Source organism: Nothobranchius furzeri, chromosome 9, assembly GCF_043380555.1.
Source record: "Nothobranchius furzeri strain GRZ-AD chromosome 9, NfurGRZ-RIMD1, whole genome shotgun sequence".
NCBI classification, from domain to species: domain Eukaryota; kingdom Metazoa; phylum Chordata; class Actinopteri; order Cyprinodontiformes; family Nothobranchiidae; genus Nothobranchius; species Nothobranchius furzeri.
The window spans coordinates 66,627,888-66,655,031 of NC_091749.1; the positions used below are offsets into that span (position 1 = coordinate 66,627,888).

General features: G+C 43.6%; 1 protein-coding gene across 6 annotated transcripts in view; it reads left to right on the forward strand.

Annotated features, from left to right (window-relative positions):
- Positions 1 to 331: 331 nt before the first annotated feature.
- The window catches only part of LOC107381579 (multiple epidermal growth factor-like domains protein 11), a 120,171-nt gene continuing 93,358 nt past the window's right edge, over positions 332 to 27,144 (forward strand). For 4 of the 6 annotated variants that reach the window (XM_054731970.2, XM_054731974.2, XM_054731972.2 and 1 more), the window contains exon 1: positions 336 to 551. The gene's annotated coding sequence lies outside the window, so the exon portion shown is untranslated. Of the gene's footprint in view, positions 552 to 27,144 lie in introns of all 6 variants that reach the window. The other 2 variants (XM_054731976.2, XM_054731975.2) reach the window with 2 other exon arrangements.

Sequence of the window (27,144 nt, forward strand, 5' to 3'; positions counted from 1 at the left end):
TGTGGATTTCTGTACGCTCTTGAAGGGTAGTTGGACACAACTGGACTCTTCTTGTTTCCTGAAGACGTTTTTCCACTCCAAGTTTAAGCTAATAGTTCATAGTGAACCATTATTAGCTTAAACTGAAGCGTTCACAAGAGTCGTCTCGTGCTCTCGGTGACGTAGAGAACGTTCTCTCACAGCTCGGTGATGAAGCGGGGACTCCTCTTGTCGCCTCGCTGCTCTTTGGCAGCTCGGTGATGAAGCGGGGACTCTTCTTGTCGCCTCGCTGCTCTTTGGCAGCTCGGTGATGAAGGGGGGACTCCTCTTGTCGCCTCGCTGCTCTTTGGCAGCTCGGTGATGAAGGGGCGACTTCTCTTGTCGCCTCGCTGCTCTTTGGCAGCTCGGTGGAGAGTCGCTGCGGCTGAGCTCCGACTTCAGATGCTGAAGGTGGCAGCGACGTGGACGCGGAGGACTTTAGTCTCGTTTTAGGACCGGAACCTTTTTGAACCTTTCTCACGCGGCTCGTGCGAGTTCCAGACCCTCAGCCGGTCCGAACGAACTTTATTCAGGTGAGTCTCTGAGGTTTTACTTGTTTTCTCACACATCTCCCGTTAACATTTGAGAACGCGAAAACTCACATGAAAAAACGATAAGAGAAGAAGTTAAACCCGTCACACTTTGTTTTTTTCAAACACATTTAATGGGATTTTCACCCGTGTTTTTCAGACTGGATCCATTTATTAGAGTTTAACTCATATTGACGCAATAGAGACGGGCCGGTGTTCAGAGCGGCAGGGAACTTAAAAATATGTTTACGAAAACACGAATAGTTATGAGTCAGTTATTAGTTCCGTTTGGTGTTCTGAAAAGTTCGTTTTGGGACCCATTTGGTTCCGCTGCATCGTGTCTGGTTCGGTTTTATTTACCAGACGCGGACCTGGGGAGGACGGCGCTCCCCGTCCTCCCCAGGTGGCGTTAATTGGCTGGTCTGGGTGTAGTGTCGGAACTCTCCATCACCGCTGGGGGGCGATGCTGAGGTGCTGCCCTCCAGGCGCTGAGCCTTCGGAGGTTGAAGTTCGGAGCTCAGAGAGGAATAAGCTTCTGAGTCAGAAGTTATAAATACTTTGATTCAGTCAATCATAATCAAGAGAAGAATCTCTTGATTATGATTGACGTTTATAAAGGTCAAAACTAATTTGTAAATTGCTCTTAAACAATTACAAAATGCCGAGGCTTAATCGTTATTTAGACAGAAAAACATTTCATCACTGCTCTTTTCTTTAAAAACACAATAAATAAACCTAAAAATACAGAAATAAACGGACAGTGAAAATGAATGAACTTTGTTTTCCCCAGCAGCTAAACTCACCTAAAATCTCAGTAGAATTAAAAAATACATATAAAAACAACCTAGGATCAGTTTTAGTTCAACTTTCTCCAAACACGTATTTTTTTGGGAACCTGTCCAAAGAATAATACAATACCTTGTATTTATTGTCATTGAAGATAAAAGAATAATTCTGAGTGCTGCTGTTTTCTGGAGGGATTCAGGTTTTTATTGGTGAGTTTAATAAATCAGCGGCAAGTTTTCAGCTCTGTTGAAAGTCTTTCAGGGATAAAACAATTTTTTAGCTTTTGTTTTATCACTTATGTCCAAAAAACACAAATGTATAATATATAATTTATTATTATTAATGATGAATCCTACCAGAGGAGTCCTCGGGTCAAAGGTCACAGAACAGAAATGCACCACATCTCACATTCTGCGTCTGAGTGAATCGTGTTCAGGCTGCTGTTCTTTATCTGGTTCTTTGGGTCTGGACTCATTCAGAACTGGACGGTGGTTCTGTGGGCCTCATCTAAACCAGGGTCCTCAGTGGGAACAGCAGCAGCAGCTGTGTTTCCGGTCTGATGGACCTTTTCATCCATAATCAGCCGGGTCGATACCAGAGTCCGGATCAGAATGCTAGCTGCTGTTTCACTCAGATGGGATTCTGGTTCAGTTTTTGATTTTGGATCAGAGCAGAATAAATGATTGATTTGATGATAGTTAGACATCCAACAACAGAACTTTTTTATTTAACAGAAATGGAACTAAAGTTCAGAACTAGAGAGTGAGTCCAGAACCACCTCCAGCAGCAGGAGCTCTTCTGTTGGACCACATCAGTATGGTGTGGTTCTGGAGGAGTTCTGGTCCCCACACATTCAGCTCTCTTAAGTTTTCACCAGGTTCTGGTGTGGATTCTGGCTGGATCTCTACAGAACTTTTGTTCTAATGATCTGCTGCTGTGTTGGGATCATGGTCTCACATCAGACTCTTGAAGAGGGGTCCAGGTGAACTCATGTGTCCTCTTGGGTCAGAACCAGCCCAAGCCATCAGCCTTCCACCACTGTGCTGAGGACTGGGATCAGGTGTTGGTGCTACAGTGCATTATGGGTAAACGTTTCTAGATCCTGGAGTTTTGGTTTGTTCAGATCAATCTGAGCTGCTGTGACCTTTAAAGGTCTCATTCACTCGTTATTTCTATAAATCGGCGCTGGTCAGCATCAGTAAAGCTTTGTGAGTCATTCTCTGGCGCTCCAGTTTCAGAAGTCAGAGGAGTGGGGGCCAAAAACGACAGGATTATGAGTCTGACTCCTTAATATTCATGACAAGCAAACATCTCGCCTCTGATTGGCTAACGGCAACACATCTCTTCCGCTGACATCTTTCGCTCTTTCTTGGGTAAAAAGAAATGCAACGTTGATGTTTTATCTCTACAAATTACACAAGCCCAAACCGTGATGTTGAGTTGCTAATGCTAATGGTTAGCTTCTGTTAGCTGAGACGCACTCTGCTCTGTCCTTCCTGCGGGCGGTCACAAGCAAAGGTGGGTGGGGCCACGAATGCTAATGTTCCATGTCACGTAGAGAAGACTGGCCTTTGTGACTATATCATTTTCTTGTCTGCTTCCTCTGCGGCTGAAGCAGGCGAAGGGGTTGAAGCTTGCATGTGCAGCTCAGAGTGACGCTTGTGTTTCAGACAGAACAAGTGTTACACGCTTTCTCACCGAACAAGATTTTAATCTGCCGAAAGAGCTCTTGGGTCATTGTCAAAGCACTGACCTTTGACCTTGAGATGCATGACATGTTTTCCAACTGTGAATAAAATTTCTGGCCTGCATGTGGAGCAGCTGGTTGCTCTGTTACCTCAGAGCAAGAAGGCCACAGGTTCAAATGCTGGCTTCTCTGGTTTCTTCCTGCATGCATGTCAGGATAACTGTGGACTCTAAATTGTCCCTAGGTGTGACTGGTTTCTGCTGATGTCTCTCCTCCTTGTGTTAACACACGCCTGTATGCTCCGGAGGCCTAAACCTATTCCCCTCCCACTGACCGCTTGGACTCAGTTCTTTGATCCCGATCACTCGTTGTTCGTCGTAAATAAAAAACATTTTAAAACCAAAGCAGGTCCAGATTTTTACTTTTAGGCTCTGAGACATAAAACGTTAGAAATATTTTTTACTTTGACTTCAGAACAAGTTAATATTCTAACGTAGAACTGTGTGTGTGTGTGTGTGTGTGTGTGTGTGCGTGTGTGTGTACGTGTGTGTACGTGTGTGTGTGTGTGTGTGTGTGTGTGTGTGTGTGTGCGTGTGTGTGTACGTGTGTGTACGTGTGTGTGTGTGTGTGTGTGTGTGTGTGTGATGAGTTATGGAAGGACAGTTAAGAAATGAGGTTTTTTTCATTCTGGGTGAATCAGTAAAGAAGCATCAGCCATGAAATTCAAATGTGTCCTGAGGTGGAGGTAAGCGCAGGGACCATTAAGGCCAGCAGCCCGTCGGCTTTCAGCTTCTTATTCATCCTCCAACAAAGCGCGTGAGCAGGAGAAAAGGAAGAGGAGCAACATAAGTGCTCCTGCCTTCTGGGGACTTTGGCGTGGATGGGGGGGGGGACCGTTCTCCTCAGGGCTTGAGTGGCACTAAACAGACAGCAGCTCTGTGGGGGTGGGGGGTCGTGGAGGTTTCTGGGGTCCATCAGCTCGATGAACTGGGACAGATGTTTGTTTTCTGTTTGATTCTCACTGACTGCTGCCTCTGATCACAGTCTACCATGGCTAACTGCTCCTATAGATCAGGAACAAAGCGTCTGTTTTCCTTGTTGCTGTCGGAACGTTTTCATAACTAAACCCAAATAAAAGGATCAGAATGACCAGCCCGCACTCATGAGCTGAGCCCCCATAAGCGTTAGAAGAGTTTAGGTGAACCAGGTATAGCACAGTTGGACATCCCAGTAGAAACATCATCCAGAGTCTAAACGGGTTACAGGAAGTTTCCATGGCTGAACTGGTGTTCTGATCTCTGATTGGTTTAAGTTGGAATATGTTTGTTTACCTGCCAGCAGATGATGTCACTCTGATGTCATCATGTTTCAGTGAATTGTCCTGCCGTTATCAAATTCGAATGCAATCTGGATGAGAACTTCTGCTGTGTTTTGAGATGTTTCCTAATAAAGACGCGTATTTGAACCCGAGCTCGTCCTGTGGAGGGTCGGGGTGACAGAAGCAGAACGCCATGAATCCTGATTGGGTCTGAAGCTCTGTCTCATCTCGGGATGTCAGTAGTCTCACTAACCAGCTTTTCCTGATGGACAGCCCGGAGCGCTGAATACGTCGTGGATTATGGGGTCCAGCAGGGCCCAGCAGGACCGGCTTGGTTCTGTCTCTTTATGTTCACTCAGATTGACGAGTTCTGCTGCTTAAAACGGATCCAAATCAATCTGATGATGCGTTTATTTATAATCATTGGTTTGAAGGTTGGATTTGACACCAGACTGAATTTTAATTTCAGTCATTTACGTTTCTGAAATTTGCAGATTAGAAACCTCCGTAGTAATGATGTGTTAGTCTTTCCTCCGGCTCACCTCCCCGTGTTAAAGGTGACCTTGATGGGATCTCCTTAGAGAACCTGAAGGTTTCAGGTGAGACTCTTAGATCATGTGACTGATGGAGACTCTCACATCCCAAACGGACTCGTCTCTGAGCCGTTTAAAGTGCTGCTGCAGCGTCTCCAGCAGTGGAGACCAGCGCTGGGCCTTCAGGCTGCTAATGAAGGGAAGCGCTGATTGCTGCAGCGCATCAGAAACACCTTCACCGGCTCTGATGGGAATCCTAACGTATCTGAAGGAACTTTGGAGACAAATTTGCTTTCCTTTGCTTTAGTCCTGCAGCAACAACATACTAATTATGACTGACGATCCTGAGAGGTCCTGAACACGTTTGAGTCTGAACACATGCGTGTGCACGGCTCTGAGTTAAGCGTTTACTCACATGAAGTTGAATAAAGAAAACTGAAGAAATGACTTGTTAAATTTATGTTTTGAGTCGGTGAATTATAAGTTAGTAATGTAATCTAACTCTCTCAGATCAAAGCAAAACAAGAACCCCGAAGATCCCAGTGTGGGAATGTTTAAGACTTCATTAGTTAGACAGGATCTGGTCTCTGTCCTCGCTGTTCCTCACCTGCGTGACTCAGGTAGCTAAAAGCTTCTGAAAGCATGGAAACGCCTTAATGTCCTGAATGTGTCTAAAACCTTCAGTTATTCATGTCACAGAGACGGAACCATGAAGCCATGAGATCGTTTACAGGATCCGCCATGATCCTAGGTCCAGATGACTGAAAACTCCGCCCACTCACCTGGTTGAAGGTCTTTCTCTCACCTAGCCTATATCTATACTATAACCCGCCACTAGAGGGTGTTTGCTCTGTGTTCCTTTGTCTATACTTGTGGTTCAGACCGACCGTCTGCTCTCTGATTGGACGGTTTGATTTGTAGTTGAGTTGAAGCCATCCAGTTATATTGGTGAGCTGGTGGTGGTCGGAGGGACCGGTGGCGCCTGTGCTCGGCAGCCTCGCCTCTGTCAGCGCGCCCCAGGGCAGCTGTGGCTACGTCGTAGCTCATCACCACCAGTGTGTGAATGTGTGTGTGAACGGATGAACGATGCACTGTAGTGTAAAGCGCTTTGGAGTCCTTACTCTGAGAGGCACTACACAAGTGCGGGTCACTATATTGAAGTTTATAAAACGATGAAACGTCGGAGGTCCTGACAGCGGTGGAACTATGTTAGTCATGTTTTAGAAACACGTCCTGATTAACGGAGACAAAATCTGGACATAAGTCCGTTCAGACTGAGGTCCTGTCCACACGTAGCCGGGGATCTGCCAAAACGTAGATATTTTTCTACGTTTTGGCCTGTCATCCACACAAAAACGGAGTTTTTTTCACACGAAAACGGATCTTTTTAAAAACTCCGGCCAAAGTGAAGATCTGCGTTTTCTCCGTTTTGGGTGTCTGCGTGTGGACAGACAAAACCGGAGTTTTAAGGTCCGCAACGTCACTTTCCGCGACAAAAAATGCTGACATCACGTGTGCGACCTGTGTTTACACTAGCCGACAGCATGGATGCCCTCAGAGCTGCGCTCGCTTTATCAATTGTCCAAGCGCTTTCTGCTTGTTTGTTTTTGCAAGCGGAATTACTGCTCCTTGCAGAAGACCACAGACGACGGACGAGGTTAAGAACGGGGGAAGTACTGCCACCTACAGGTCTGGCATGTCCTTAACAACGTATTTATCCGGGTACGTGTGGACAGTTTCGTTTTTTTAAAACGCGGTGGTGTGGATGCAAGTTTTTGGAGGGGCGGATATTAGTTTTTAAAAAAACCCGGCTACGTGTGGACTAGGCCTTAGTCTATGTGGAGTTATTCACTCATGTTTGATACATTTTAGTCTGAGCCGATAAAAACGAGACAGACGTGGATTTACGGACTTCCTCCTGCAACCGAAGCGCTCTGAATGTTTTCAGTTTTACTGATATGAAGTTCCTGATAGGAGAAACGTAGTTTTAATATAAAATCTCTGTTCATAGTTTATTTTCTTTATTATGGAGGATTTTTCTGCTGGCTGGTCTGATGTTAGATTCGCCAACATGATGACAGAAAATAGCATCATAAGATGTTTTAAAATTTACTTCAGCAAACTTCAAACAAAATGAAAGAGAAACTAATTTTGTTTCTAAATGTCTTCACACACACACACACACACACACACACACACACACACACACACACACACACACACACACACACACACACACACACACACACACACACACACACACACCTGCAGATTGACAATTATTATGCAGAAACTGCATTTCCCTTTGAAGCAATCCTGCAGGCTGACCTGCCCTTTGTTTTGCATTACTGGGCTCACACACACACACACACACACACACACACACACACACACACACACACACACACACACACACACACACACACACACACACACACACACTGAAGGACTCCAGGGTTTTCTTTAACCCTCCCTTCGTCTCTGCACAGATCAATTATTAGTCCGTTTATCTCAGTGACAGGCGTGGCGTCCTCTGCAGAGCTCGGTGTGACTTTTTACAAATAGTGCTGATATGCCTTCCTGTGTGTGCCGGATGACTCAGGGGAGCATCAACCTGCAGCCTTGCGGTTAAACTCCTCACACCGACGCTCAATAAACACAGAGGAGCGAGCGCCTTCGAAAGAGCGATTAGAGAAGAACTCATCAATACCTCCAGATTAAGAATCGCCAAACAGAGAAAAACACCTGAACTTTCTCTCTCCGGCTGCTTTTATTGAGACAAAAGGAGGGTTTTATGGAGTTTTGATCATAATTGTGTCAAATCAAGACACCAAAATTAAATGTTGATCAAATAATCAAAGCATGAAGCATGGAAGCTGGATGTTGTGGTTGTAACAGATGGGGTCAAAGGTTAGGTTTTTGTCACATGTACAGCTAAAAGTCCTCAGAGAGCAGGTGAAATGTAGAATAAATCTGTTTTTGTTGATTTGAGTCATCATGGAGCCCTTAGTCAAGTGTTTCCTGTTGAAAATTCGTTATTGACTTTAAATTAACCACCTTGTGGTAAAATGGTGGTTTTGTTCTGTGGTCAGGATGAACGCTTAAAATAAAAATCTGACTTAGTGACATTTTGTGTTAAAACTTTAAATGTTGTGAAGCAGCAGCTTTCTGCTTCCCGTTCGTTTCTGCTTCCGATTTTTAAACTTCTGTGCATTTTGGGCAGTTTGAGTGTCAAACTTCTCTTCAGCCCCAAAAACAAAAACAAAGGGAGCTTTTAGAAATCTGTTCTCTCAGGAAAAAACAAAACAAAACAAAACAAAAAAACGTGTTTACACACATTTACAAAATTTTGGACTGATTTAAAAAATTTGATCCACTTTGCACGGATTTCAGAGCTGGATGTAAGGAACAGATGTTTATAAAGTGATGAAGCTTATGGTGAAATTCCTTAGTGGAAACATCAGCTTGTATTTTGTTATTTAAATCATTTAAATAAAATCATTAAGATAAAACCAGGAAGGCTTTAATCACGAGTTTTAGTCAAAGTCACACAGATTCTGTCCTGATTGGAGCTTTAAAGCGGTGTGCGCGTGTACGTGTGCATGTGTGTATGTGTGCGTGTGTGTGTGTGTACGTGTGCATGTGTGTACTTGTGCGTGTGTGTGTACGTGTGCATGTGCGTGTGCCTCGACAAGCTTGGCACATGAATCACCGCTGACATCACTGACGGGAGGTTTTGCATCAGCTGTTTGTTCACCTCCTCTCTGCTTCGCGGCTCTTGGAGGCCTTTAAAGTCTGAGCTGAGGGAAAGTCGAGGTCTGAACGGAGATCAGAACACGTGTTGACTCAGATTTCATCAGTTGGAATCGGCTCCGAGAGCTCCGGCAGCATGTTGTTAGAAAAGGTCGAACAGATTTGTGGTTGAGCGGGACTGCATTCACATCTCTGGCCCTAAGAGTCCCTGGAAGTGGGACATCCATGTTTGAGTTCCATCTGAGAGCGGGCGAGCGAGTTGGGTCACGTCAGCTGTTTGTGCTCAGCAGACCGAGGCTTCGTTCAAAGCAGAGCGGGTCATTATACAGCTTGTACTCATTATGCAGGATTGTACATCGATCTGCTCCTGCTCGCTGGGTGTGGACTCGTTTGTATATTAATTAACAGAACAAGATGCTCGGAGAGGCTGGACAGAGAGAGAGGCTCAGTTTGTCATCTGTGAAAGCAGGTCAGTTATTGGAGGGATGATTATTCCTCTAATCACAGCAGATAGATTTGGGCTTTCTGTTGCAGAAATTTAGCTTTTAGGTCAACTTCTCATATCTAGTTTCTTCTGCAGGAACTCTTCAGCATAAATAACCAGACAGAAACTTTCTGCTCTTCCAACCGTTTTCACATTCAAACCTTAAAGCTGCACGGAGACACTTCCCGTCCTGCAGGCTGGAGCTTTGTGTTCGGCTCTGATTCTTCACATTTTTCGTTTATTAAATAGGCGATTAAAAGTCTAGAAGGCGTGTGTGGTAATCACGGGGCATTGTGTTTGAGTGTTTTATGAACGTAGCTCTAAAGTTGTGATTAGTCATGTGTGACGCCAAGTATAAAAAACGTGGGTTAAATGATGGGAGCTGCTCTGACAGGAAGGAGCAGGAAGATGGCAACGGTTTTTGTTTCCTGACTGAGTCAACAGGAAAATGAATTTTAAAGTTAAAAGGATCAAAGCTACAAAAGCATCATCCGGTCACTTTATTACGTAGAGCTGGCTAGTACCGGTACCTGCTCTGGACCTCCTTCCTCTTTCAGAACTAGGGATGCAACGGTACCACTTTTTTCCAAACTGATACTTGGATCTAAATACTCGCCGATACCGATTGCCGATACCAATACTTCTAACACACACACACACACACACACACACACACACACACACACACACACACACACACACACACACACACACACACACACACACACACACACACACACACACACACACAAAATGCAATGATTTCGAATACAGATTTTATTTTCTTCTCTGCTTTCAACAGGAAAAGACTGTGAGGTGGATAAAAAGTAAAATATATGAATAGAAATCATCACAAAACTAAAATAGTAGGTGAACAGAAATGACAAGTTACAGTGAAGCCATTTTCAAGCAACTGCATTGGTATCGGTTATTTTTAACCGATACCAGTATCGGTATCGATGCAGATACCGATACCAGTATCGGTATCGATGCATCCATATTCAGAATCACCTTAAATCTTCAGTCACAAATCCAACAAGCTGCTGGAAACGTTCCTCAGAGCTTCTGGGCTAAACTGACAGACTTTCCTGTTCCACCACATCCCAAAGATTCTGGACTGGACTGAGATCTGGTGACTATGGAGGCTCGTGTTTTTTTCTGACCTGGACTTCTGTTTCTTACATCTTGGTTCTCCTACCGAGGAACGTTATTCCAGCAGGTTACAGCAATTTATAATAAAGCATGCTTTTAAAGTAATTTTTGTCAGAGACCTTCCTGTTTTTACCTCTCGGGTTCAAAGAAAAGCTCCTGAATCTCTGATGAATCCTGTGAGGACAGCAGGAGACATCTAGGTTGAATGAACACTAAAAAAGTCTTTTTGCTGGAAGCATTCATTGAGCTTGTGAGTCACAATGAAACATGTGGATGGATAAATACAGCTAAGAAGGTTATTTTTCCTGCCATTACGAAAAATTGAAACCGAAAGTGTTCCAGCTTTCCAGGTAGAGGAGGAAAAATCCAGGTAAAGTTTTGTTTCTGAGGTCTAAACGTTTGCTTTGCTCTCAGATCTTCAGGTGAGATGGTCTCCTGTCTGGCTGTGACAAGTTTCAGACCTTTTAGTCATCGCTTAGGGTGAAATACTCAATTTTCAAAAAAAAAAAAAAAAAAAACCTTTTACTGCACCTCACTCATCTGTGATTCCAGGAAACGAAATTTCGATTTCCACATGATTTTTACCTCTGATCATTTTTTATTTTTAGTACAAATGTTTAGACAGCTTATTGGAGGTCCAGCTGATGGAGGTTTGGTCCTTTTGGTTTAGGGAGGTGTGAAATCAAACAGAGGATAAAGAAAGCAGCGGAGGTAAACGTTTGTCTGCAGGAGCATTGAGGAGGTCCTGGAAGAGCTTTTTACTAAAACAGGTGTGAACCAGCTAACTCTGGAGGAACTCCGAGCTGTCTCTAGAGGACCGTTGGCCTGTCAACAGAGGTTGTGCCACCCGCCGCTGCTTCTGGTTCTGGGAGTTCTGGTGGTGTTGAGAAGTTGGCTTAAGTTAGCTATAGAACATCAAATTGGCTAACAGGCTAATGAACAAGCTAACAGGAAGACAAACATTCTGGCAGAAATCCTCTCGACGCTACAAATGCATTTATGTGCCGTTGCTTCTATACGTGAAGTTTGTATAATCTGCTAATCTGTAATCTTGCCCAAATCAGCTGGTAGAAAGGGTCCTCCGGTTCTGCACATCACTTTTTAATGAACCACCGTTTTAACAGAGCCTCATTACAGGTGATAAGTTTCACACTCGTTTTACAAACTCACTCAGAACCACTCGGTTCTGTAGAGGTTATACAGTGTCGCGGAGACCAGGACCAGGTGTGGCACTGATCCTCATCGAGTTGGTGTTTATCCTGAAGGTCCTGTCACCTGAACCGGCCAGAGCTGAGGAAATTAATCTAATAATCGATGCATCAAGATGTGGAAACAAATGATTGCGAATCAAATCGATGAATCAATTATTATGTAATGCAGTTTGATTTTTAACCGCAACATTAATATTTGATTCTAAAGTTGCTCCAAAGACATTCAAATCTAATATATGGACTCATTGTGGATTTTATCAACCAAACGGAGGCAAGAATTGGACACGTTCTATAAGTGTTGAGGTTCTTTTGAGATTTGAACATCTGCAGAGCATGTTTCTCCAACAGCCTGGAAACATTTTAAATGTTTAAAATGTTCTGAACTTTTACATTGTCCTAAGGAGCAGGCATGTTGTTTCAGACACTGTTGCAAGCCATCTTCCCAGGCTAGCCTCACTCTTCAAAAGATGTTAACGTCTCAGGGTTGACTTGTATTTCTATTTGCGTGGGCGTGACACCAGCCACTCTTTAAAATGCCCGCACTCTGTAGAAGCTGATTAGCAATCACCGCTAACCTAGACTCTGATTCTGACAAAACCAACTTTATGCAGCTCAGTGGAGACTCAGTTTACTCACAACACACCCTCAGTCCATGAAGCTTGTGTACACTTCAGGTTAAGACCCTTGCCAGCTGTTCCTTTTATGCTGAGGAGGCAACTGACTTTACCTGTAGCCTAGGATGGAGGAAACCACTCATATCAATTACACCTAGGAATGGCATTTACAACCAGCATCTCACCTTTGCTCGGTTACCGACAGGAGGAGACCCCACACGTAAATCCTTTTTTTTGTTCCTCGAATCCGAGGAACTAGGTTTTATTTCACACAGATGAAAAAAGAATAGTAATCCAAACGAAACCCCGACAAAGCGGGTTAAAAAGTGAAACAACTTGTTGCCAATAAACCGAGTTATAGCAAAGTTGAGCTGAAAAAGCTCTCCAAAATTGACACTAGGTCAGATAATCACAGACAAAAAGCTCAAAGGAAAAGCTTCCTTCTTTCCATCTCTGTACCTCACAAACTCCTCCCATCAAAGGCCTCTTCTAAAAACTCTCAAAAGCCTTTCTCCAAAACGCTCAGTCAAAGACTGACTGACTCTCACTCATCCCATCAAGCTCAACTCTTGAACAGACCCAATATCTTCCTTTTATTCACTCTGTCCCCCCTCCCTCACAGTCATTTCTTTGTTTGCTGCTTCAGACTTCAGACTTCCTGGTCACGTGTTCCTCTTCTTCTTGTTACTTCTCCAACAGCCCCGAAGAGACCACAAATCTTGGATGTCATGATGTCACCTTTTCTTCTCCCAGTCTTCATCCGTTCACTTGTTTCTTCTTCTCAGCGCCTCCTGCAGGCTTTCCTTTCTTCTTCTTTGGGATTACATCACCTCCTCTCGTAGCCATTGGTCAATGGGGGGGCCGTGTGGTTACCCCTCCCTTTTCTTCTTCTGTCCCGGGTCAACTGGTCATCTCCAACATGAGCTGGACAAGATGTCTTATTTGTATGTTTATAGCATCTTGACCAACTCCACAGAGGATAAAAGATGACATACATGCTTACTCCCAACATATGTTCAGGTCAAAACAGGTTATATCCACAACATGAATCGTTTGACCATATCAGCAGAGTGAAGGCACATCACTAATTTACGACATCACAGTTCAGGGGGCTAGACGGCTGCCTGTACACACACACACACACACACACGCACACGCACACACACACACACGGATACATCTTGTAAAGCCTAGAATTGATTTCACATAATGAGAGACATAATCCAGACTTAATTCCATACATTAACAAGTCTGATTATACTCCATACTACAGACACATTTTCTATTCATAGATGAAAATAACCCCAAATGAAATAATAGTGATGGATTGAGATGTCAAATGGAATTGAATCACTGACATAATAATTGTAATTGTGTACAGCAGCGGCTCAGGAGGTTGAGTGGGTTGTCCACTAATCAGAAGGTTGCAGGTTCGATCCCGGCTCCAGGTAGAGAGTTTTGCTGTTTTGTCCAGCTGGTGGTAGTCGGAGGGACTGGTAGAAAGAAATCGATCTTTTATAAAGAGCCTCTCAAGATAAAAATCACGAGGCGTACAAGAACAAACAATTTAACAAAAAAAAAAAGATTTTTTTAAATGATTTAAAATAAGGTTAAAATGAGAATAAATAAAAAGTTGTGACCGGTGGCGCCTGTGCTCAGCAGCCTGTCAGTGCTCCCTAGGGCGGCTGTGGCTGCATTGTAGCTTATCACCATCAGCGTGTGAATGTGTGAGTAAATGGATGAATGATGCACTGAAGTGTAAAGCGCTTTGGAGTCCTCTGACTCTGAAAGTCGCTACACAAGTGCGGGTCATTTATCATCTTTAATCATAATAGAATGGAATCGTAGGACTAGTGAAGACTCACACCTGATCTCCTGTCATTCAGGGAAGTTCTGCTTCGTGGAACCCGTTTTTCCTCCAGTAGAACCACACTCTGGACTCTAGAACAGCTTTTATTTTTATACTTTGCTTCAAATAAAGTTCACTTCCTGTAAGTCTAAACAGGTTTGAGTGTTTTGCTTCTTTTGAATCCAAACACAGTTAAGAGAACAAACATAAAGACCCACACACAACCCAGCCGTAACACCCCACCCCCTATCACACGTTCCAGGTTCTCCTCTTCCTCACCACACTCAGATCTTCTATTTGCTGCAAGAAACTGTGACTCAGCATTTTTAGAGAAAGGCGCTCTGTGGTTAACTTGACTCATTAATCTTTTGCGTTCTGGAAACTGGATCGAACCCGACCTCCAGGAGCTGTTTGTGTGAAGCTTCGGTTCTCTGATTCTGTGTCGGATCTTAGTTAAGGTTGTTCTGATTTTATTTCTCTTTTTGTTAAAAACCCAGAAATGTAAAGTTTAGTTTTGTCGGAACGGTCCCGGAGTCTCTGTCGTCTCGTCTCTGCGAACGTTAATTATGATGCCGGATCTGAACCGTCACTGACTTTTATTTGTTCTCCGTTTGAAAGTTCTCCAGCGTTTCAACCTGTTCATTTGGAGAGACTCCTGAGACAAACGGGGCTTTGTCGTCTTAATTGCAGAGGGAAATAAAGGAGGTCACCACAGACAATTAATGACCCCCCCCCCCCCACACACACACACACACACATACTCTTGGTGCTTGTTGATGCAGACGATGACCACACTTGTCTTTCGAGCTCATTACAGATGCAGCAGCAGCTCAGAGAAACTTCTCATCTTGTAGTTTCTGAGGCCCCGTGGAGGTTTCCTGGCTGTTGTGGGGCCTGCTTAGCAAGTTTAATAAGAGCTAATATTTGAAAACCATTTGCAGCAAAATGCAAGAAGCCTCTGATCAATAATGGCAGCGTGTCTTAAAGATAGAGGGGACTACAGGAATCTATTTATCGACCCGGGTCCATGACCATCAATACCATCCTTCCATCCTCCGCTCCTCCCGTCCATAGGTGCTCATTGATCAGGAGGGATGAAGAGTGAATTGGCAGATTAGGGTGATTTCACAGTTTGGTGCATCGGCAGCTGAGCTGAGCTCTTAAAGACACAGAGGAGAGGAAATCTGATGAGGTCAGCAGCATCACGGTGGTTTATCACTCCATGTTCACTGATTAGATGCTTAAAGAAAAACAACTTCCTTCTGCTGTGAAAAGGATTTTTTTTAAGTGAGATTTAGATTTGCTACATAAAGAGAGTCTGTAGTTTTTTATCCTTACAGTCTGAAACACTCCCTTCCTGTTTCTGAGGGAGTTTCATCCATTTTCCCACCAAAGGAACGTCCCCATAGACATTAGTGGAATTTAGGTGATACAGGTGATGTAGCCCCGCCTCCTCTGGAACTCTACAGCACAGGTAGACGTCCCAGTAGAAATATCATCCAGAGTTTAAACGGGTCACGGGAAGCTGGACTTTGTTTTAACAAAGCAAGTCCTGCCCCAGGTGGAGGAGTTTAAGTTTCTCAGGGTCTTGTTCACGGGTGAGGGAAAGATGAAACGTGAGATCGATAGGCGGATTGGTGCTGCGTCTGCAGTGATGCGGGCGTTGTACCGGTCTGTTGCGGTGAACAGAGAGCTGAGCCAGAAGGCGAAGCTCTTGATTTACTGGTCGATCTACGTTCCTACCCTCACCTATGGTCATGAGCTTTGGGTAGTGACCGAAAGAACGAGATCGTGGATACAAGCGACCAAAATGAGTTTTCTCCACAGAGTGGCTGGGCTCTCCCTTAGAGATAGGGTGAGAAGCTCGGTCATCCGGGAGGGGCTCGGAGTAGATCCGCTGCTCCTCCACATCGAGAGGAGCCAGTTGAGGTGGCTCAGGCATCTGGTCAGGATGCCTCCTGGACGCCTCCCTGGTGAGGTTTTCCGAGCACGTCCAACCGGGGGGAGGATTAAAGGAAGACCCAGGAGACGTTGGAGGGACTATGTGTCTCGTCTGGCCAGGGAACGCCTTGGGATTCCCCCAGAGGAGCTGGCTCAAGTGGCTGGGGAGAGGGAAGTCTGGGCCTCTCTGCTTAGACTACTGATCCCATGACCTGACTCCACATAAGTGGAAGATGATGGATGGATGGAATGACACACACATACACGTGTGTGTGTGTGTGTGTGATTATTATGTAAGTTGATGTTGTATTTATTTATAAACATTTGAGTGAATTCTTTAAACTGTCACCGTCGTTCATCCCTTCATCACTTCAGGGTTATTTTCCAACGCCTTTTGGATGGAATGAATCTTTAGACCCAGGAATCCATTATCTGTGTGGGTTCACATCAGCTCAGAGGCTCCTAGTTAGTGGAGAGATCAAAACGCCGCAACATAAAGAAACATGCAAATGAAGAGCTCCTCTACAAGAGTTCATCAGTAACACCTGTTGTGTAAACACACACACACACACACACACTCAGATTTTTTATCAGGCCTGTTAGCATCTAAACGCTTTCACTCATCTCCAGGCGGGAGTTGTTTCTGCTCTGGATCCATTTGCTCACTTCTGTCTTTGTGTTTATGAGTTCTTCAGATGCTTCTTTTCATGTCAGCGACACAAAGAGACGACACTGTTGAGTTGATTCTAACAAGAGGATGAGTTCTTGTTTCATCAGTTTGTCTCGGCTGAAGCTTTAAAGGAGTCTCTCTCCGTGTGACTCGTGTTTGTAGCTCCAGGGCGTCTGCCTCGACAGGCTGGAGGATGGTGGGACTTGTCTCTGTGTGGACGGACATCTGATCAGCTGTTCGTGAAGACCTGAGCAGCAGTAGCTCAGGAGGCAATTGGAGGGTTGTGGGGTTGATCCCGGCTCTTGGCGGAGAGTGCTGCTGTTGTGTCATTGGGCAAGACACTTAACCCACCTTGGTGGTCGGATGGGCTGATGGTGCCAGCCTCGTGCCAGTGCGGTCCTGTCATGGTGGGTGGCAGGTTCTTGACCCACGACATGCAGAATCACAACACGGAGAGCAAGAAGGTAAGTAAAAAGGTTTTCATTACTAAATAAGGAGCAACGGGAGAGACAGGGAACAGACAAGATGCAAGACTGGCAGCAGGATTCCAGGAGGAGATTCTGAGGGAGACAGAGTGAATATGAGGTGGAAATAATGGAAACTTATCTGGAGGCTGGGCTTACTGTTTCTTGGTAGAGGTAAATGTACAGGGAGGGTTGTCAGGAGCAGGAATGGATGTTGGTAGGTGAGCGGCTGAGAGCGGGCGGCCAGGGGATGAAGCAGTGTGGTCAGGTAGGCTGAGATCCGGGTTTGCTCTGGAGATGGTGAGAGATTAAGAGGAACCTGGAGGAGAGCAGGGAAGGGCATTCAGGGATTTTCAAGCGACAGGTTAACAAGAACAAAATACAAATATCAAAGTCAGGCTGGAGCCTAGAGCTTCCCAAACAGAGTAATCATCCGGCGTGGTGAATTGTCACACAGCTCCTTAAATCCCCTGGGCCTTGATGGTGAAACCAGCTGCAGCTCGGAGCTCTCAGACACGCCCACCTGTGAAAACAATACTCAGAGGAGAAAACAGGGTTACAGGCTGGCAGCTCACCACGGACCATGACAGGTCCAGGGCAGCTGTGGCCACATTGTAGCTCATCACCACCAGTGTGTGACTGTGTGTGTGATACAATGTAGTGTAAAAAGCTTTGGAGTCCTCTGACACTGAAAGGCAGGTCATTTATCATTTGCGTGCATCTGAAATCAACGCATCATAAAGGAAATTCTTCAATCTTCATCACTGCACAGCTGAAAGGAACACGAGTCAACACGAGTCAACAAGTCAAAAATAAAATCAATTATGAAATTATACTTTTTTAAACATCTCAAAACTCACCCATCAAATGTGTTTTAACATTAATTACAGATGAAATATTTTTATTAAATGAAATGAAAAATAAACACCAGATAGTTAGTTTGAAACACAAAATGTCCATGAAACAGATTTAGGAACATTTATTAATCCATATTAGCTTTGATCTGAACCATAAAATAAAAATGGGGTTAATAAATAAAAGTAATTTATTTATCCATAATGGACCTTCTCATTTGTGCTTGTATTTTTTGTTTAGGTTTACAAATTTGTATAATGCGAAAAACATATTTTAAGCATCAAAAGAAAAGAATATAAACTTTTTATAAAGTTCACCTTTTCGGATTAAACCGTTCTGGCCGGGTGGGATGTGTTGGGTTGAAGAACCATCTTGCTTTTATTTTAGAAACCTTTTATTGTATTTAAATGTAAAAGCTTTGCTGACGGTGCCTCGGTTCTGTTCAATTTAACGGGTTACATTAAAGTTTGCATTTAGATTCTGAGCGAATCGCCGTCAGCAGCTCTTCGTCAGCAGCTCTCCATCACCAGGAGCTGAGCCTCGTCTCGGGGGAGCGTTCGGGTCAATGAAGACTCTTATTAAAGTTCTGCAGCGGCAGATACCAGTCATAGCCGCGGTCCTGTCCGGTCCGATGTGACTCGCCATCAGAGACGACCTAAAACCTGAGCCAGGGGATGATCTGGGATCCGTTTTTATTACAGGAAGCTGCGAGTTGGACGTAAACAGAAGCGGGAGGGTTAGTTATTGGTGAAAGTTGGTTTGATGGAAAGCCTTCTGTTCATTTAACAGTTCTGAAGCAGAACAAGAATGTTCCAAACAGGATTTATTCTGTCTTCTTTTATTATAAATCCTCCTGCGGGAGGATCCTGAAGGAAGATGTTGTTGTTTAGTATCGAGAATCTGTTTTCTTTGCTCATTCTGTTTCACATGCTTGTGAATCTGGCAGTCATTTCTGTCCAAAGCCACTCACAGATGAGGACGTAACACAGCTGTGACTCACTTCCTGTATGAAGATGCTGGCAGCTCAGAGCTCTGAACGGTCCTGATGCTGGGACGTTCAGAAGCAGGAAATCCTGTTTAACCAACAATATCAGCATTTTTATTGATTTTCTGTTGCTGTTTCTGCTCATGAAGAGCAGCAGCAGCTGCAGGAGCGGGTTTCAGTCCTCTGCTGCTGTGATAAACGGACATAAAAGGAAACTGGTTCAGTGGGGAGAACTTGTTCGGTTTAAACGGCGTCTCTGAGAATGGTCAGGAACAAAAACCCAAAATCCAAAGAAAAACTCTGAAAGAAGGTCTGGAGAACTCCTGAGCTGAAGGAATACAGGAAGACTCCACTTCTGGAAGGGATCAGGAGTTCTGGACTTTGAGTTAAACACATCTGAGTGGATTTACATGAATGATGATCCACTTAAAGTATCCAACAGAGGATTTTAGCATCAGAACATCAAGATTATCTCTAATAAAGCAAACTACGATCGTTTTATGACATTCTGATGCCAGTGGCACCCCAACTGTTCAGGTGTGTGTGTGTGTGTGTGTGTGTGTGTGTGTGTGTGTGTGTGTGTGTGTGTGTGTGTGTTTAGCCTTTGCACTGGATTGCTCTTTCACTCTTTGTCATCAAAAAAATCAGCAGGTCTTTGCATCCAACACGTTTACCTCAAATCTGAGAAACATGAACATTTCAGAAGAAAAGCCTTTCAGTTATGTCAATTATTTTAATTTCAACATTTATTGTTTTAGTATTTAGAATAGTTTCATTCATCTGTTGCAGTTCTAACAAAAGCGTCCACAAAAACTTCTTATTTATACTTTTTTTGAAAATGGTGAGCAGAAGCAAGATATTTTTGATTGCAATTTATCTATTTACTTAATTTATTGGATTTTACATTCATATTTGGCCTGGGCAGGCCAGTGGGGGACCCAGAAATTTTCCATGGGGGACCTTGGCCCCCCGTGCCACCCCTTGGTGGCTCTGATACCATAGCTTCGAGCAGCCCTCTCCCCACTGAGCTGCATGTTTGGTTACAGGAAAAGAAAATAACCAAAAATGGGCAAAAAGGAGTCGTTGAGACTCAAAGAAGATTCTACCTCTGAAGAACTAAACTCGTTAGAATTACGTTTTTTAAAAGAACATATATTTAAAAAGAAAAACCTTAATAAAAAGAAGGTGAATGTGTGAGAAAGCCATGAGCTAAAGAAACATTTTCTACACACACACACACACACACACACACACACACACACACACACACACACACACACACACACACACACACACACACACACACACACACACACACACACACACACACACACACACACACAGGAGTGTGTGTGTGTTTTAATTTTCATAAACTGCAGTGATAAAATTGAGCAGAGCTCAGTAAAATCCCTGCTGACTGAACGTTTGATGCTCCTAAATAATCTTTTCTTTTAATCTTAAAGATTCTCAGATGGAAGCTTCTGGATGTGCTGACGCTGAGCTAATTACAGGAAGTGAGTTCTTGGCACTTCTGGTGTCCTCAGGTGTGTTTAAGAACGCGCTGATGACGACAATATTGTTGCAGTTAAACACCCAAAGAAACACTTAATGAGGTGCAGATTTAAAGTTGGAATAATCAATGAAACAACAAACTCGGGTTTTATTCACCCAGAACCAGCTGCTTGGTTCTGTAGGAACACTAATATTATTACATCGTTTTGTAATGTTGAGTTTTTCTCGGTTTTGAACCCAGAAGTTCTGAAGCTGTGAATCTTTTCACACAGAACAAGACCTCCCACACTCACACACTCGTGTGCGTACACACACATGTGCACGCACACTCACACACACACACACAGCCTGAAGCGCAGAATACGGAATGCAGGGGGACAGATTGAGACAGAATGTCATGCGTCTGTGACAGTGTGTGTCCTGTCACTGTGACCCAATTGATCATGCGCCCTGGCTACTTGGACCAGGGAGATCTCTATTTGGGTGACTTGTTAGAGTGTGTGACTTTCACCTGGGAGTCTGTGGATCGAATCCTGATTGGATCATTTTTTTTTATATCCGCCACAGATCTCTCTGAAGAATTCACAGCATTGACGGCTTCAGCAACGCTGTGCCACTCCCTGGATTTTCTCTTATTTGTTTTGCAAAAGCACTTCCTTTCATTTCTCCACCTCACCCACAAGTAGCTCAACTTCTGCTTGTGAAATAGCGCTTCCTTGATCTGCGGTCGTGATCGAAATGCTGCAACAATCCGGCTTATGTATATGCATGAGATCCACAAGGCACTTTGCATTGACCATTTATGGCAGTAAATGGGTGTGGTGAGGGCGGGCTGTGACTAAAATGCAGCTGAGAAACATTCTCGTTAGTCTCTGATTTATGAAGCGGAGACTGCGTGCAGCTGTGCGTACTCTATGTTTGATTGATCACAAACTTACTTGGCGTAAGTACATTTTTTTTGCTGAGCGTAAGTACTCTACGCAATGTTTGATAAATGAGACCCCAGAGCTGTAGTGTTGGCGGCTTTATCTTCTATAGGGGACGTATTATGTTAAACTCAACCTGATGCATCCTATAGTGCTGCCAACTGGGTCTCTACTGCCTCTATAAACACTTCAAACATAAGAAAAAGGTGTTCTTAATCAGTGTTTGGTTTTAGGAATTATTTTTTCAAAAGGAACCATGAGATGTCTAAGCTGCAGCTGTTACACACCTGTTTAGACTCCATTAAAACCTGGATGGCTGGGTGAAGATAAGACTGAGATCCTCATCTGTGCCCCAGACAAGTTGGTTCCCAAAGTCAGAGACTCTCTTGGTCAGCTTTTGTCAGGAATCTTGGTGTGACCTTTGACCCAGCTCTCACCCTGGATTCTCATGTCAGTTCTCTTGTTCGCTCTTCTTTCTTCCATCTCAGGAACGTTGCTAAGCTGAGTCCCATTCTGTCCCGCTCTGAACTTGAGACAGTTCTCCACACCTTCATCTCCTCACGCTTAGACTACTGTAACTCTCTTTTCACTTGTGGTGGTTCAGAATACCTGCGCTCAGCATCTGGCCAACCCTCCAAACACACCCACATCACCCCGCTTCTACAGCTTCACTGGCTGCCAGTCAACTTCAAGGTTCATTTCAAGATCCTGGTTCTGGTTTTTAAGTCTGCTCTTTCTACCTATTCCGCCTTTCCCGGGATCCACTGGTTACCTTTCTTATTCATTTTCTTTTCCCCTTTCCTCACATTTTAATCACAGTTTTTACTTTTTCTAATTTAATGATTTAAAGAAAAATAAATTTGTAATAATTTAGTAATCATTTTTATTTTATAATTTTTGATCTGTGAAGCGCCTCGTGATATTTATCTTGAGAGGTGCTAAAGAAAAGAGTGTTTCTTTTTCTTTTTCAGCCATTACAGAAACTCCTTGCTTGGGATGTCTCGAAGGAGGAAAGTAGAATAGAACCACCTCCCATGAGAAAGCTGCTGCTGGAGGAACAGCAGTTCAACTCAGAGCCCCTCCCAGATGTCAGAGCTTTTCAGCTTATAGCAGCCTGAGTGGGGTTTGGGTGGGTGTGGCCAGTGCCACCTTGTTTTATTAACTCATTAACTGCCAATGACGACAAAAGTCATCATTTTATTTTTAATTTTATTTAATTTTTTTCAAAAATTGTTAATTTAAATCAAACCATTCACTGCCAATGATGACTTCTTTTTTACTGTGTGGGAGTCGGAACGAGCCCCTGCACCGTGAGAACAAACATCCCAGCTCTAAAGCTGATCTTCATCCATGTACGTCACACGTCACATGATCAGGAAGCAGAAAATCCATGTGTTAGGAGATCATTTTGGGCCTCTGCTGTAAAAAAAAAAAGTGAGGCGCAAACCGGAAAAGCTTCTGCCAATCACAATTCGACAACAGCTTATGAAAGAATGGATAACGCTCGAAATGCGCAGATTCTTCATGATGTAAGAGGTGAGTCTACTCTTAGTTTTGGTAGTTTTGGTGTCAACATCATCATAGCGCGCATCGTTCTGTGGCTCTTATGAGCTCGACACACGGGAGGCGAAATCGCCTCTCCTCCATTCATTTTCAGTGAGACATGCGCGACAAAGCGATAATCGCGGGTCTCCCTCCTACCAAGCGAAACGTGAAAAACGTGCGTGCGAAATTTTGCGCTTGTGCACCTGTCGTGCACGGACGACCCAGTGACGCGATCCCAGAAAGTTGAAATATTTTCAACTTTTCATCGCTGTCGCTCGGACGAGGACCAATCAACGGAGGTTTCATTCACTGACCAATGAGCGGACATAATGCTCCGTACATCTCCGAGCAAACATGGAGAAGTTGATTATTATGTTTTATATAGTAAAATCATTTCACATAACTCTAACAGCACCTTGTGAAACATCATATCTACCACTTTATTAACTCTGAACCGCTTAAATAACCTTAATTCCCTCCAACCTGGCACAGCCAAACAAAACAACGGAAGTTTCAGTTTCGCCATGGAACAGAACGCGTAGACGGTTTTGCCGCTGGCCGCTGCCGCGGGTCGCCTCCCGTGTGTCGGGTAATAAAAGCGACAGTGATGAATTTTGCTGATCGCGGTCGTTCGTCGCCTCCCATGTGTCGAGCCCATTAAAGGGACTTTACGGAGTTTTGAATTTTTATGCTCGCGATTGCCCCCTCAGGCCAAAAGCGTAATGGCAGCTTCAATAGTAGGCTCGTGCACGAGGCGCGCATGCTGTACGTGCACATTCCTTAAAGAAAATAACAGCTGAGACAGTCCCTTGTGTGTGTGTGTGGCCTGGAGGACAGAGGACAGGAGAACGCGCAGCTAATTAATTAAATAATTTAGTTCTGTACCTTTCTCTTCAGCACAGCCGACAAAGGTTTATGATGGGTCAGTCCTCCTGCACGCTCAGATCATTCCCTTCCCTTGCTTGAAAAATTGTTCCAAAATGAAAGTTGAACTCATATCTTTTTTATCTGTGATTTCCAGTGTTGGGAGTAATGCGGTACAAAGTAATTAATTATTGTAATGCATTGCTTTTTGCTGTAATGTGGTAATGTAAGGCATTACAGGGAAAGAAAATGGTAATATTTACTCGGTACAGTTGTCAGTAACGCGGTAATTACAATGCATTTTAAACCCAGAATCAAGATGTGTTCCTTAAAAATTCAAATTGCGGGAAACCCGAAAAAAGATCCAGTATCCACATATATGACGTCATTTATGGACTCAGCTTTGCAGGCAGAGAGGACGCCGCGGTAACGGCTCAAATACTCCAGCTGTGTCCTGCACGCGGCCGCTGCAACATTCACAAAATCGCTCCACTAAAACAAAATAATTCACCTGCGATCGTTCATATCAGCGCATATTCTCTGGTATTTTGTGCTTTTCTGACGTGCTTTGCCTCAGTTGAGTTCATAATCTGTGCCCCGGTGATTTCAACTCATTACTGCTGGAGCGCCGCGCATGTGAAGATCCCTTTGGCTGATCGTTAGAAAGTAGGAAATCTAGTTTACAGTTTTTTTCTGGAAGACGGAGAAAACATGCAGCATGCAGGAAGGTTAGAGAGAGAAAGGGCAGGAAATTATTCAAATAAAATCAAGAAAAAAAGAAAAAAGTAGGTAGATGTATCCCCAATACACATTTTTACCAGTGAAAAGCAATTATCTATAAGCATTTAATATTTATACATGTGATAGAATCAGATCACCCCAGAAGTCAGTCCCACATCCAGGGCCGTATCAAGGCATTTGGGGACCAAGGCAAATATAGGCTTGGAGCCCCCACCACCTCACTCCCTGCTCAGTTAATATAAGATGGCAGCGTGCTGAGAGTACAGATTGTTGTTGCATTTATTTAATAAACAATCATTTTAAAGCACTGTTATTATATCTGACTGTTTTTAACAGCAACCCTAGCTCAGACACCACATCACCTTCCACATATATGTCATGAGCTCACTGAGCGTCACATTACCAGTTTCATATTAAAGTTGTTTTGGTGAAAGTAACTTAAAGTAATGCAAAAGTAGTATAATGCCTTACATTTTAAAATCAGTAATATTGTAATGTAATGAATTACTTTAAAATTAGGGTAACAAGTAATAAATAATGCATTACAGTTTTGAAGTAACTTGCCCAACACTGGTGAATTCAATGCCGTTCGGCAAGTCTCAAATAAAAATTTGGGCATCTTACTGTAAAAAAAAATATACCATTAATGTAAAAAAGAAACTCTAAATAAACTATATTCACACCCAGAATCGAACCTGGATCCTCTGCACGAAAGTCCAATGTCTTACTAGGCAAGCTAAAGCACCAATGAAATTCTGTGTATCTTTAACATTTATATCCTTGATGACACCTGAAACAACGTTCAAAGAACGGTTCGGAGGGCGATGCCTGAGCGTGAACGCGCATGAAGCAGCCTGCTCAACCCTAGCAGCTCTCTTTTTCTGTGATTTTACAGAAAAACAGGCAATCACAGTAAAAATGCCAGTGCTCATTCTACAGGACCAGGGCATTGCAGGAGAATGTATGAAGAAGAAATTTATTATTTCTATACATGTTTTGGCTGTCAAACGTCCATAATGCCCCTTTAAAAAACAGTGAAAACGCTGGCAGCGAAGGCCTTTTCTGATCAGGAAACTGCTGGCAGTGAGTGAGTTAAGTGACAGAGCCCTGAAATGGCTCATTCTGGAAGGTCATAAAACTGTCAATAAAACTGCTGAAATTGCTTCATGTGAGAAGGATTCAGTGCAAAGAACTTAATTAACATATTTTTAATTGACCATAGAACAATCAAAACTTGTGAAAAAGTCAAACGTTCCTTTTAAGGAACAGATGTTTGAAGTTCATCTCCATCTGAACAACTTGAGAAATATCTACTAAATGGCAGCAGCAGAAGAGTTTACAGGAAGTAGATCTTCAAAAACAAACAGAACTTAAACATTTGTTTCTTTTCACGTGATGGTGATGAAGTTTTGTTCACCACAGTGTGTAAAATATAACAAATCACCATCAACACCTTTCATCCATCTTCTCTCTGTAAGGCTCTGCAGATTTCTGTTTTATTTCTGTTTGTTTTAGGAAGCTGCTGGAAATCAAGGAGAAAACGGTTTTTTTTTGTTTGGGTTTCCAGACCTTCACCTGCCCGAGTGTCATTACCTGTGAACAGCTGATGCAACGCCATGGTAAACATGTCACGTGCCCAACTTTTGAAAACTTGCTGCAGTCATCATATTTAAAATAAAAACAAATGAAATTCCTGAGTTTCAACACTTTAGATGAGCTCTTTGTCCCATTAGGCGAGGAGTTGAGGTTATTCTCACGTTTTAGGGAGCAGAAATCAAACTCGTCACTGTTTCATCATGTGGAGGCTGATTGGCTGCCTCACCTGCGTCTCACCTGTTTGCAGCCTGCTGACAAACAGACGACGTCTCGGTCTCACTAATGATGACAGCGAAGAGCCGTGTAGACATCCGTCTGCAGGACAGCGTGGGCTGTTGTCACTCTGGCTCGTCCAGCATCACCTGGACGATGTGCAAACGCTCTGAATCAGACCTGAAAATAAACACATGATAGTTTTTCTGACATCTGTAATGATCCTCCTGGGGTCCGATGTGATGCTGGAATCATGTCTGGGTTGTTATTTTGTCTTGAGGAAAAGCGGCCGTGAGGAGAGGAGATCTCCTGCTGCTGATGTTCCAGTTGAAGCACGTGTTTGTGGAAAAGGTGGAGTGATTTTTCTTCAAGTTAAATTGGTGTTCCGCTCACAACCCTTCATCGACCCGCAGCTCACAGCTTGCCAGAGGCTCAGCGCCATTCCGGCTCTATTTTATTTTGCATAAAGCAGATGCAGATTTCAGCATTTCCTCCCCTTTTCTCCTCCTGCCCTTCCTCAGGTGTCACCGCCTCGTGCTTCTGTATTGTTCCCGTCAGAGGAAATGTGTTTACACCACAACCTCTTGCTCTTTGTATTCTGACATAGACAGAATTGCTGCCTGTCACTCTTCCGGTCCCTTCCATTCATTCGTCCCATGGTTTGTTCTGAAACGCGTCTGTAAATGATGGTATTTATTGTTTTCCTCCTGCGATGCTTTAAGTTCTTTAAAGGTGCTGGAGAAAAATAAAAGTGGATGTTTTCTGTTACACGACTTTGTAGTTTAAATAAAAAAAAGTTGCATCGGGTCAACTTTACTTGCACAAGTTGGTCCAAAGTTCAGAGAAAATAAAAATAAACAATTATGAAAGTAATGATATTTTTCATTTCTAAAATAA